General features: G+C 38.8%; 1 protein-coding gene and 1 long non-coding RNA gene across 2 annotated transcripts in view; one reads left to right on the forward strand and one right to left on the reverse strand.

Annotated features, from left to right (window-relative positions):
* Positions 1–12,849, reverse strand: part of LOC143880436 (interactor of constitutive active ROPs 2, chloroplastic-like) — a 96,292-nt gene that overhangs the window by 31,283 nt on the left and 52,160 nt on the right. The window lies entirely within an intron of this gene.
* LOC143878669 (uncharacterized) lies at positions 1,937–10,639 on the forward strand. Its single transcript, XR_013251075.1, has 3 exons — positions 1,937–2,057; positions 10,075–10,138; positions 10,230–10,639. It is a non-coding gene; the product is annotated as an uncharacterized LOC143878669 (long non-coding RNA).

A 12,849-nucleotide genomic window follows, 5' to 3' on the forward strand; every position in this document is an offset into this window, starting at 1 on the left:
TCTATGTTACTTTATTTTCATGATAATGGCTGCTCTTATAGAATGAGAGCCCAACGATTACAATGCTTGAAAATAGGAGAATGGATAACACTAGTAACTAACCTAGAGACATGGACTAATGAAACTAAGTCACCTAAACACAAACCCAACTAGACTTTAACATGCCAAAGAAACACATCAGCATAATACGTTTTTATTAAGAGAAAATAAAGGAGGGAAATATGGTAAAGATAACTAGTCAACTACCCATATCTCGCTCCAAGTGGGACCCAACTCAAAGCATGTAACAGAGAGTTTGGTTTTTAATGTATTCGAGCAATAGAAATTAAATAATAATGTTGTTTATATCAATTGTATGTGCATGATTCTTTTTCTCATCTTTTGGGGCTACACCTACACCTACACCTTGTTTTTTGCGGTACCAGAACTATTGCAGTCGGATGTGTTAAACAAAAACTTTGACCTGGAGTACCAAATAAAATATCCGATCACTTGCTACTGAATAACCAAGAGGTATCAGTCACCGTGTTGATCACTTTTTCACTCGGGCTATTAATCTATTATGAAAGATGGGTTCTCCCTCTATAGTACATGCTTGGTGTTCAGTCGTACAATTTGCTTGCATCATCACAATCCATTCCTATCCTTATTCCCCTTCTAAAGGGAAGCTTCATTCAAATTCCAATACTTGGTTGAGCATTAGAATTAATCAATGAGTGATTCTGACTTTGGGATCTCTTGAATACTCCAAATTTGGAAGAATGGGGACTTTTGGGGGTTGAATAGAAATTCCGAAATTTCTGTCCGAAATTTCGGATTTCGCCGTTTACCAAATTTCGGTCCTAAATGTTGATTAAATGCCATTATTTATTAAAAAAAAAAGAGTTACAAAATTTCAGAATTTCGGTCCAGAATTTCGAACCGAAATTTCGGTTTTCGGTGGGGTCCGAAACGGTTACTGAAACCGAAATTTTAAACCATGACGGTAAAAAAATATTAAGAATTAATGGCAAATAAGGAATTAAGAGAGGGGAAATAACGAAAACAAATAAAGGCAGATAAAAAAGCTACGGGCCCATGCGCGCGGCCGGCTGGGCAGGGCACGCACGTCTGTATTATAGCTTAGCCCACCGGGTCTACGTGGTGGCTCGTACACGACGTAGGACCACCTTTTCCTCTTTTTCATACACAAGGCTAGAGAAGGGTGTGTGTGTGCGCATGCGCGCGCTAGTAAAAAACTCTGTGCGATGCACGGGCCAACAAAGAACTGTACGGACCACATCATAGGTTGATCCAAACCGTCCACGTGATGGAACACATTAATAGGCCGTGCCCCAAATATCATCTCCATAGGCTGATCCCAATCCTCCAATCTATAGAGGTTTCCATAATATGCTGTTCCTCTTAAATCCGATGGTTAAGATCACCCCTGCAGATTTATTCTATTAAAAAAGCATAGAGGGGGTAGGATCGAAATTATGTGGCTGTAATTGGTGCACTTGTTCAAAAAGCATATAGGAGGGGGTAGGATTGAAATTATGTGGCCCTAATGGGTGCCTTTGTGAAAAAGCATAAAGGAAGGGATAGTATTGCAAATATGTGACTTGAGTAGGTTTCTTTGTCTAAAAAAGTAAAAAAAAAATGTTAATGGAGGGAGTGGAGGGGTGCCACAGTAAAGCCCCTCCCTCCTTATTATTATATTATAATAATAGAAGATAGATAGATAGATGAAAAAGCATAAAGGAGGGGTAGTTTTGCAAATATGTGGGTTGAATGTGTGCCTTTGTGTAAAAAAAGTCAAAAAAATGGGACCAGAGGAAGGGGAGGGGTGCCACATGGGCAGTGAACAGTAAACCCCCTCCCTCCTTACTATAATAGATAGAGAGAATAGAAGATAATAGATAGAAGATTAGATTAGAAGATAATATAATATTATATATATATATATATATATATATATATATATATATATATAGAGAGAGAGAGAGAGAGAGAGGTGTTTCTGCTAACGTTTACAGGGAGCAAAGCCTTCTTCCCTTTGATCTACTCCGATTCCGGTAGGTGCTCCGTTTAAACCCTATTTTCTTGTTTTCCCCCTCATTCGCTGAGTTATTTTCTGCACTTTCTTGCCTCTAATTTTCTTCATCAGTCACCATGGGTTTTGTTTCTCTCCCGTTTTAAAAGTTGAAAAATGGCAACATCAGATTTTTCAAGGTTTTCCTTCCCCCTATTTTTGGTCTTTCAGATTTTTATAGGTTGCAGGAATGAGCAAAATGCTGATTGATTGTATGCTGATTGGTCTTTTCCAATGCAACATAGATGTGAACTCAAACTGTCTCATTCTACCTTGTGTTTCTTGTAAGGAAAGTGTATATTTAGATGCAGATGATCTGCTCGAGTTAATTTCAATTTTATATGGTCGGATTTTGCATAGGCCAACGTTAAGGATTGAATCCATTGTTGGAAATTTGTTGAGGGTACTGTTGATGATAGAAAACAGAAACTTGTTGCTTCAAGGCGTGATATCACTTTCCTTAAGACAAGATTCGCCCCCACTAGTAGTGTGCAAAGGGGATCCGCGAATTGCCTCCAAGATACAATGAAGCCTAGTAGGGAAGCCCTACTAATGTTTGATGACGCGTAGCACTAGCGGAATCAAACCCGAAATGCCCTTCCGAAATTTCAAGCCTTAGAGAAATCTCTAGATTCTGTTTCTGCAGAAAAACAGTATCTAGAACAGTAAACAAAAGAAAAACAGTATGTAGAAATACTTGGGGATTTTTGTAGGAGTGTAGAAGAGAGTGTAAAATCAGTCAGAATTGCCAATTCGATTTCTATATCAAATGACTGAAGTTTGCACATATTTTATAGACCATCTGGTGACTTTTCAGTGTGAAAAACACCTCTACAGGGCACCTTTCCAGAATGTTTGAAATCTGACCGTTAGATCGCACCCATTGATTTTGAATGGTCCTGATCGATTCTAGAGGTGACTGTTGGTTTGAGTAAAACCTCTCTCCAACCCAGTCATCGTTAGATCAACCATCTATGGTGTGGATCGCACCCCCTTGGCACATGACCGTTGGGGGAAGGGACACAACCCATTTGATCACACCCTTTGACCGTTGGAGTCATGGGCCCGTTGGGCCGACCGTTAGGCCCGAACCGAAGCCCAACCCAACTGAACCATTCGGCTTGATGGGCCTGCGAACCATTTGACCCACCCATCCGACCGGTCCACCTTCATCTTGATCCAACGGTGCAGATCAAATCTGGAAAAATTAAAGGCTCCAATCGCTCCTCGCGACGTTGCGTACGTGCGAAGTGCAAAGTGCGCCTAAAAAAGCGCCAATAAAGCGCCACTATGCGCCCTATAGCCCATTGCCCACGCCGCGCGCGCGCGTGTGCGAACGGTGCGTTGCACCGTCCCGCGGGTCCAGCCATGGGTTCAACCCAATGTGCAATCAACAAGAGTTAGAAAAGGTAGTGCTTTATAAGCCCTTATCTTTCTTTTCTCTCATCCGATGTGGAACTATCTTTTTCAACTACACTTCTACATCCTTTTGTAAAAGCAAATATTTCCAAGAAAACATTTTCTTTTTCCCAAACGCTTTTGATAAAACATTTTCCAAAACACTAAAACATGTAATATACATGATTTTGAAAATGCAAAATCACTAACAATCCCCCACCATTTTCAAAATCAAAGAAAATTTTCTCATCAGGCTTGGAAATCTTATGCATAGATGAAGGTATCTCTCGATTTGAACCTTCACTTAGTGAGGACATATCAAAGTTAACCAGAATTGCATAGTAGACGTATCTTTGAACTAGCTATTCTATATGATTAACCGGATACGTCTCACACACAAGATTTCACCTCTTTGGGCAATTTCTAAAATCGACACATGAACTGGCCTTGTGTCTATATCTTGGTTTCATGAGTGCTCTAGAGACTAGCCAGGTCTCATAGGAAGCGGCACCACTCCCACACTCACATAGGTAGGCTTATCAAGAGTGCCCCTGTAACTAAGACACTCCAACATTATGTTATAAGCCTATTAAGAGTTTAAATACTCAGCCTTCTCCTTTTAAACATTACAGGTACCAAGCACTTTACCTTGGGATGGCAAATAATACAGATTATAGTGCTTGCAATCACTCCATATGATGTACTTGGACTCATTGAACTCAAGACTTGATGTTTATTCAAGTGTTGAGTTGATGTTCCATCATTGGTGACTATTGGTTAATGGCTTTAACCCCATCCCTAATGATGTTTTACACACCAGATCTCTTGCAAGAGCTTTAGTGAATGGATCGGCAAAGTTTTGGCTCGATCTCACAAAATCAATAGTTACTACTCCATTAGTAAGTAACTCTCTTATAGCACTATGTCTAAGTCCTATATGTCTGGACTTACCATTATAAACATGATTATATGCCCTTGATAGTGTGGCCTGATTATCACAATGGACATAAATCGATGGCATTGGTTTAGACCATAACGGAATTTCCAATAACAAATTCCGAAGCCATTCCGCCTCTTTACAGCATGCTGCCAGAGCTATAAACTCTGCTTCCATAGTTGAAGTTGTTATGCATGTCTGTTTCTTAGAGGCCCAGGAGACTGCTCCCCCACCAAGGGTGAAAATCCACCCACTGGTTGATAAATGGTCTATACGCTCAGTTATCCAACTAGCATCAGAGTATCCTTCTATTACAGTTGGATACCCACTATAACATAAACCATAGTCTATAGTTTTCTTTAAATATTTTAAAACTCTATAGACTGCATTCTAATGAGAAAAACTAGGATTACTGGTAAACCTACTAAGTTTACCTACAGCATATGCAATGTCTGGCCTAGTACAAGTCATAGCATACATAAGACTACCAATTACACTAGCATACCCTAGTTGAGAGATAGTCCTGCCAGTATTAAGATACAACTTTATATTTGGGTCAAAAGGTGTTGAAATGGGTGAACATTCAAAATGGTTAAACTTTTTAAGAACTTTCTCAATATAATGTGATTGTGTTAGAATAAGACCATTGTCCTGTCTTATGATTCTAATACCCAAAATCACATCAGCTTCACCCATATCTTTCATATCAAAGTTTTGAGAAAGATATGATTTAGTACTTTGAATGCTTGCAATATCAGTACCAAAAATTAACATGTCATCAACATATAAACAAATAACAACACCTTTGCCGCCCTTAAATTTACTGTATATACATTTATCTGATTCATGTATCTTATAACCATTTGACACTAAGACTTTATCAAATCTTTCATGCCATTGTTTAGGGGCTTGCTTAAGCCCATACAAAGATTTGATAAGCTTACATACTTTATGCTCTTGGCCTGGCAGAATAAATCCCTCAGGTTGCTCCATATACACTTCTTCATCAAGTTCACCATTTAAGAATGCGGTTTTAACATCCATCTGGTGAATGTGAAGTTTGTATATGGAAGCAAGGGCAATCAACACTCTAATGGTAGAAATCCTAGCAACAGGTGCATATGTGTCAAAGTAATCAATACCGGGTTTTTGAGTAAACCCTTTGGCAACTAACCTTGCCTTAAACTTTTCTATGGTCCCATCTACATTGATCTTCTTCTTGAAGATCCATTTACATCCTATAGGTTTAGACCCAGGTGATAGATCAATCAAAATCCAAGTTTTATTACCCATGATAGAATCCATTTCGTCATTAATTGCTTCTTTCCAAAAAGCAACATCTTGTGACTTTATGGCTTCTCCATAGGTTTGAAGGTCACTTTCTATGCTTAAGTTTAACAAGACAGAACCTTGGAGTTTTTCCCTTGTCCCTTCTACCAGGTAGGTTACAAAGTCAGGGCCAAAACTTCTATCCCTTCTATTTCTTGAACTTCTTCTTATTTTACTAGGTTGTACACTAGGTTCACCAACTTCTGTTTGTGATTCTAAAGGATGATCTACAGAAGTTGTAGGTTCAATTTCTTTAGGAATTGCAGTGAACCTATTTTCATAGAAAAAGGCATCTCTAGATTCAATTATGGTATTGACATCTATGAAATCATTAGGTTCTATAACTAAGAACCTATAGGCCTTACTGTGACTAGCATATCCCAAAAAGATACACTCAATACCCCTTTCACCTAATTTTCTTAACTTAGGTTTAGGGACTTTAACTATAGATCTACAACCCCAAACTTTAAGGTAACTTAAGTTTGGTTTCCTTTTCTTCCACAATTCATAAGGGGTTATATCAGATTTCTTACTTGGTACCCTATTCAAAATGTGACAAGCTGTAAGTAAGGCTTCACCCCAAAAACTTTTATTTAAACCAGAATTAATAAGCATAGCATTAATCATTTCAGTAAGTGTCCTATTCTTCCTTTCTGCTACACCATTTTGTTGTGGTGTATAAGGGGCAGAAGATTCATGGACTATGCCTACTGATTCACAGAAATGAGGAAAGTGATATTCACCACCTCTATCTGATCTGAGACATTTAATGCTTGTTATACATTGGTTTTCTACTTCAGTTTTATAAATCTTAAATTTTTCTAAAACCTCATCTTTATGACTAAGTAGATAAACATAACAGTACCTAGAATAATCATCAATAAATGTAACAAAGTACTTTTTACCTCCCTTTGTGGGAACACTATGTATGTCACATACATCACTATGAATTAAATCTAACAAGTTAGAAGTTCTATCTACTTTAGGAAATGACTTAGTGATTATCTTGGTTTGCATGCATGTTTTACATCTATCTACTAAGTCATTTTCATATTTAGGAATTAAGGTTAACTTAACCATATCATTCATTTTCCTAGTATTTACATATCCTAAACGATTATGCCATAAAGATAAAGAAGAATCCAAAACATAAGCAAAGACATTCACTTTATTGATATTAAGTTTGAACATCCCTTCATACATATATCCCTTCCCAACAAAAGTACCCCCCTTAGAAAGAATGAACTTGTCAGATTCAAATACAAGTTTGAAGCCATTCTTGTTGAGAATGCTTCCAGACACTAAGTTCTTTCTAACTTCTGGTACATGGTAGACACCGGTTAGAGTGAGTCGCTTGCCGGATGTGAACTCAAGTTCCACCTTGCCCTTCCCTTTGACTTCTGCTGTCGACGAATTTCCCATGTATAACACGCTTCCATCTTCAACTGTTTCATAAGTTGAAAACAGGTTCCTGTCTTTACAGACATGCATCGTCGCACCAGAGTCAATCCACCAATCATTGCCATCTTCAAGCATATTTGCCTCTGAAATCATGGCGACAAACTTTTCTTTGTCTGTTGGTGCACCCGACTTCTTATCCTTAAGAAGTCGGCACTCACTCTTGTAATGGCCTGGTTTGCCACAGTTGAAACAAGCACCCTTTCTTTTCTTATTCTTATTAGTATTCTTTTCAGGGTGTTTGTTTCTCTTCCAATTGCCTTTTCTTTGTTGGTTCGAATTCTTGACATTTTCCACCAAATGGATCTTAGAGGATACATTTTCATTTTCTTTCTTGTCTCTGATTCTTGAGTCTTCCTCAATCCTGAGGCATTGAGCCAAGTCTTCAATAGACATTTCCTCTTTCTTGTGTTTTAGACTTTTTCTAAAGTCTTTCCAATTTGGTGGAAGTTTGTCAATAATTGACGGGACAATGAAGGAATCATCAAGAAGGATGCCTTGCAAATGAATTTGATTAATTACATGTTGTATTTCATGTAATTGATCAATAACAGACTTATCATCTACCATTTTAAAATTTAAAAATTGACTCACAGTGAATTTCTTGCTACTGGCATCTTCCGCCAAGTATTTGGCTTCAAGTGCATTCCAGATTTCACTTGCTGATCCCATGCCTTGATATATGTCAAATAGTGTATCTGACATAGCATTTAGGATGTGCTCTTTGCAAATGTAGTCATCCTGTTCCCACTTCATCCTTGCACGAGCCTCCGCCAAAGTTTCATTCTCATTTGCTGACGGCTTTAGAGTAGTGAGAACATGGACCACTTTGAGTGATGTCAAAATGAAGTGCAACTTCTTCTGCCAGCGCTTGAAATTTCCTTTGTCGAAACGTTCGAGTTTGACAAAGTCTTGGGTCATTTGACGAACTGAATAAAGTGCCATTGAAACAACAGTAGAAAAATCTTATCTTAAGATTGTTGGAAATTTTTTGAGGGTACTGTTGATGATAGAAAACAGAAACTTGTTGCTTCAAGGCGTGATATCACTTTCCTTAAGACAAGATTCGCCCCCACTAGTAGTGTGCAAAGGGGATCCGCGAATTGCCTCCAAGATACAATGAAGCCTAGTAGGGAAGCCCTACTAATGTTTGATGACGCGTAGCACTAGCGGAATCAAACCCGAAATGCCCTTCCGAAATTTCAAGCCTTAGAGAAATCTCTAGATTCTGTTTCTGCAGAAAAACAGTATCTAGAACAGTAAACAAAAGAAAAACAGTATGTAGAAATACTTGGGGATTTTTGTAGGAGTGTAGAAGAGAGTGTAAAATCAGTCAGAATTGCCAATTCGATTTCTATATCAAATGACTGAAGTTTGCACATATTTTATAGACCATCTGGTGACTTTTCAGTGTGAAAAACACCTCTACAGGGCACCTTTCCAGAATGTTTGAAATCTGACCGTTAGATCGCACCCATTGATTTTGAATGGTCCTGATCGATTCTAGAGGTGACTGTTGGTTTGAGTAAAACCTCTCTCCAACCCAGTCACCGTTAGATCAACCATCTATGGTGTGGATCGCACCCCCTTGGCACATGACCGTTGGGGGAAGGGACACAACCCATTTGATCACACCCTTTGACCGTTGGAGTCATGGGCCCGTTGGGCCGACCGTTAGGCCCGAACCGAAGCCCAACCCAACTGAACCATTTGGCTTGATGGGCCTGCGAACCATTTGACCCACCCATCCGACCGGTCCAAAGTGCAAAGTGCGCCTAAAAAAGCGCCACTATGCGCCCTATAGCCCATTGCCCACGCCGCGCGCGCGCGTGTGCGAACGGTGCGTTGCACCGTCCCGCGGGTCCAACCATGGGTTCAACCCAATGTGCAATCAACAAGAGTTAGAAAAGGTAGTGCTTTATAAGCCATTCTCTTTCTTTTCTCTCATCCGATGTGGAACTATCTTTTTCAACTACACTTCTACATCCTTTTGTAAAAGCAAATATTTCCAAGAAAACATTTTCTTTTTCCCAAACGCTTTTGATAAAACATTTTCCAAAACACTAAAACATGTAATATACATGATTTTGAAAATGCAAAATCACTAACATCCATTACTTCCATATGAGCCCAGAACAGTCACAGAAGGTTTTCCATGAGTATTTTAGATTAGCTAACTGGCTCTACTATAAGCCCTTGCATTAAACCCATTAACCTAGACCTCAACCCTCACCTTGGGTAGTTTTCATTTCTTTCTCCTCCCTGGGTATCCCTCGTTCTCAGTTTTGGATTGCAAGTAGAGGGGTTTAAGTTTAACATCCCCTCTCCCTTATTCCGTTCAATTATTTGAACCAAATGCTGGAATTGAGTGGAATCAAAGATTCAAAATAGGATGTGGATTCCAGCAATCCATGGACAGACCTGGATTGACCCAGTGCCATTTGTGACAGCAATCACATGGACAGACCTGCTTGTTTGATAGTCACACTCACACTAATGTTGTTGATTTTCAAAATAAAGTGTTCTTGAAAGTAATTTTTGAATATAAAATGGTTTGGAAACTGAGAAAAGTGGGAAGAGTGGAGAGTGATTAATATCGCTCCACTCTTCTAAAAGCACTTATTAGCCTCCACTTCTAGCTCCTTTAGATGATTGCATCTGTTGATCTGAATGATAACCATAAGTTCGAAAATGCCTAGAACACCTTGATTGTTGATCTTAGGCCCTTGATCCATAAGCTTCGTTTAGGTTTCCCCTAAGCAAAGCTAAACCATTTGCTTTTGTAGTACTTTACTTTATAATGGAGGTGAATTATTCAATCAAGAGGCATAGTGATATTCAAACAGTGTGTAAGCTTCTTTTTTTTTGTTTTTTGCAGATGATGATTGCGAGGCAGTGGAAGGAGTTTTTGGATTGCAATGACAGCATTGGTTTCATATTTCGTGAGTTTTTGGTTAATGCATTACATTGATTGGATTCTGTTGTAAGTTAGGGTGCATGATTTTCATGATTTTCTTCTCTGTTTGATTTTAGGAAGATGCTATGGAGCTTGATAAAGGTGCCAAGATTAGCAATCCGAAACCGTGTATTTGGACAAAACTGTAGGCATGAGATTAGCAATTCTGCTACAGAAATATAGATATCTGAACCTGATCTTTATTCTCTTCTAATATTTGTTTGGAGCATGGAGGACAATGTAGGTTATCATATGGACAGAGGCCATGAGTGATGCTTTGCTTATCATTCGTCACTCGAGGCGGCTGTTTAATTTCATCATCCATTATCAGCAACTTGACTGATAGTTTTTGTTTTTTTTACTGATAGGGTGCTATGCACTTTCTTATGGGCAAACTGACATTGAATCTGTAGTGTGTTTTACATGTTAATGACATCAAGTTTAAGACATCCTGTAGTGTGAAGATCCTCTATTTGTGTTTTGGTCATGTGTTTTGCTCTCCCTCATAATTTCTCAGGGCACCTTATTATTTCAGTGCAGTCAAACTTCTAGCTGCCTCATAATTTCAGGGCACCTTATTATTTATTGGAATAATTTTTCGCGGTTGCAAAACATGGCCCTAGTGAATGAAATCTGCTCTGATTTTCCTTTCATCTTGAAAGGTTCTCAAAATGTCAGTACATTCACTTCGAACCCTTTTCCTACTTTTCACCATGGTTTTAAATTTCGACCGAAACGAAATCAACCCGAAACCGAAATTTCCGAAATGTACCAAATTTCGGTAATTTCGGGAAATTTCGGCGAAATAATTAAAAAATTAATATTATTTTAATGCTTTACCAAATTTCGGCCGAAATTTCAGAATTTTTGGCCACAATTTCGGTTTGAAAAAACGGTATTTCAAGAGCTTTTCCCCAAATTTCAGTCTCGACTGAAATTTCGTGATTTCGGTCGAAATTTCGGTTTCGGGAAGGACCGAAATTTCGCCCGAAATCGAAATTTAAAACCTTGCTTTTCACTCATGACATTGTTGTTTTTTTATCTTAGATTGGATTGGTCTATCAATTTCAATACACAAATATGGGGGGAAAGGGGCTAATTTTCTCACTATCTCCTGACCAAGGTTTAAAATTTCGGTTTCGGTACCGGTTTTGGACCCTGAAATTTCAAATTTTCAACATAAATCTGGTACAAAAATCGAAATTAATATTTTATTCAATAAATTTCGGTAATTTCGGTCAAAATTTCGGTGAAATATTAAATTAATTTAAAAAAATAGATTCAAATTTCGGAAAAACCGAAATAAATGACTGTTTCAGTTTTTAGTGGTTTCGGTGTCGGTCTCCACCGAAATCCGAAATTTTGAATTTCAGTCGAAATTTCAAACCATGCTCGTGACTAAGGATTACACCACGTCTCTAGATTAGACCTGACATAATCCCATATCCGTCACAACAGTTAGCCAGCAAAATGAACAAGGCCTGAACGTAATTCTGTGTCCAATAACAAGTATTTGGCTCAATTTTCAAAAAATCCAAAACAAACTGGGCAAAAACAAGGCTGTATGCATTACAGAGAAATGACCATTCGTAGGAAATTCAAGTTTTTGCACTACAAAGTAGGGGTGCAACTCGGGTCGGGTTGGGTCGGGTTGGGGCAAACCCAACCCAACCCAAAAACTTCAACCTCCAACCTTAACCCAACCCAACCCGACTTTCAACCGGGCTTGGCTAACCCAACCCAACCCAAATTGATTTTTCCCTAACCCAAACCCAACCCAACCCAACCCGATTTCCCAAGTTGGGTTGGGTTTCTGCTGAAATCTTAATGAAAAAAATGCCTCTTTAAATCAGTTACCCCATCAAATGCCTCTTTAGATCTTGATGAAAAAAATGCCTCTTTAAATCTTAATGAAAAAAATCGGAGAGAGAGAGAGAGAGAGAGAGAGAGAGAGAGAGAGAGAGAGAGAGAGAGAGAGAGAGAGAACCTTGTAGGTCCTGTGGCAGAAGAACCGAATAAGAATGAGAGATGGTCCAATGGAGAGAATTGGAGGCTCCTGGCTTCTCTCAAAGAGAAATAGAGAATAAGGATTTCTACTTTCTAGGTTAGGGTTTGCCTTTACATTTTGTTTTTGACTTTTTGATAAGTATATAAAGTATACAATATTATATTTTCAAGGATAGAAAATTAGAAGCTAGAAGAAACAACACGTGAAAAACTAAAAATGTCAAAAAGTAACATGTTAATCTTATTCTTTGCCGGGTTACGGGTTGGGTCGGGTTGCCTGATGCCCAGCCCAACCCAACCCAACCCGAATTTTGGTCTGGTTGCCAAACCCCAACCCGGACCCGAACCCAACCCGAATTTTGTCAACCCAACCCGCCCAAAATTCGGGTTCAACCCAGCCCAAGTTGCACCCCTACTACAGAGTCAAATTGTGTATGTCACCGTTTGATTTAGATTGTGACAACCGATAATAGATTGAGTCTAATAATAAGTTTTGGACTCGCAATCAGGCTGTCACAATCTCAAACGAATAGGGCCTAAATGAGTCCAATAATAAATTTGGGGCCACAATCGGTTGTCACATAAAACAGACATGCCTGATAAAACAGACATGCCATGATCAGGAGGTGTGTTGCACTCATTCGATATACTAATCAAAAGAGAGGTCTCTACTTGATTCCACAAAGATGG

The sequence above is a fragment of the Tasmannia lanceolata genome, unplaced genomic scaffold (genome assembly GCF_043159265.1).
Source record: "Tasmannia lanceolata isolate RefF3 unplaced genomic scaffold, GAP_Taslan_0.1 ptg000006l, whole genome shotgun sequence".
In the NCBI taxonomy this organism is placed as follows: domain Eukaryota; kingdom Viridiplantae; phylum Streptophyta; class Magnoliopsida; order Canellales; family Winteraceae; genus Tasmannia; species Tasmannia lanceolata.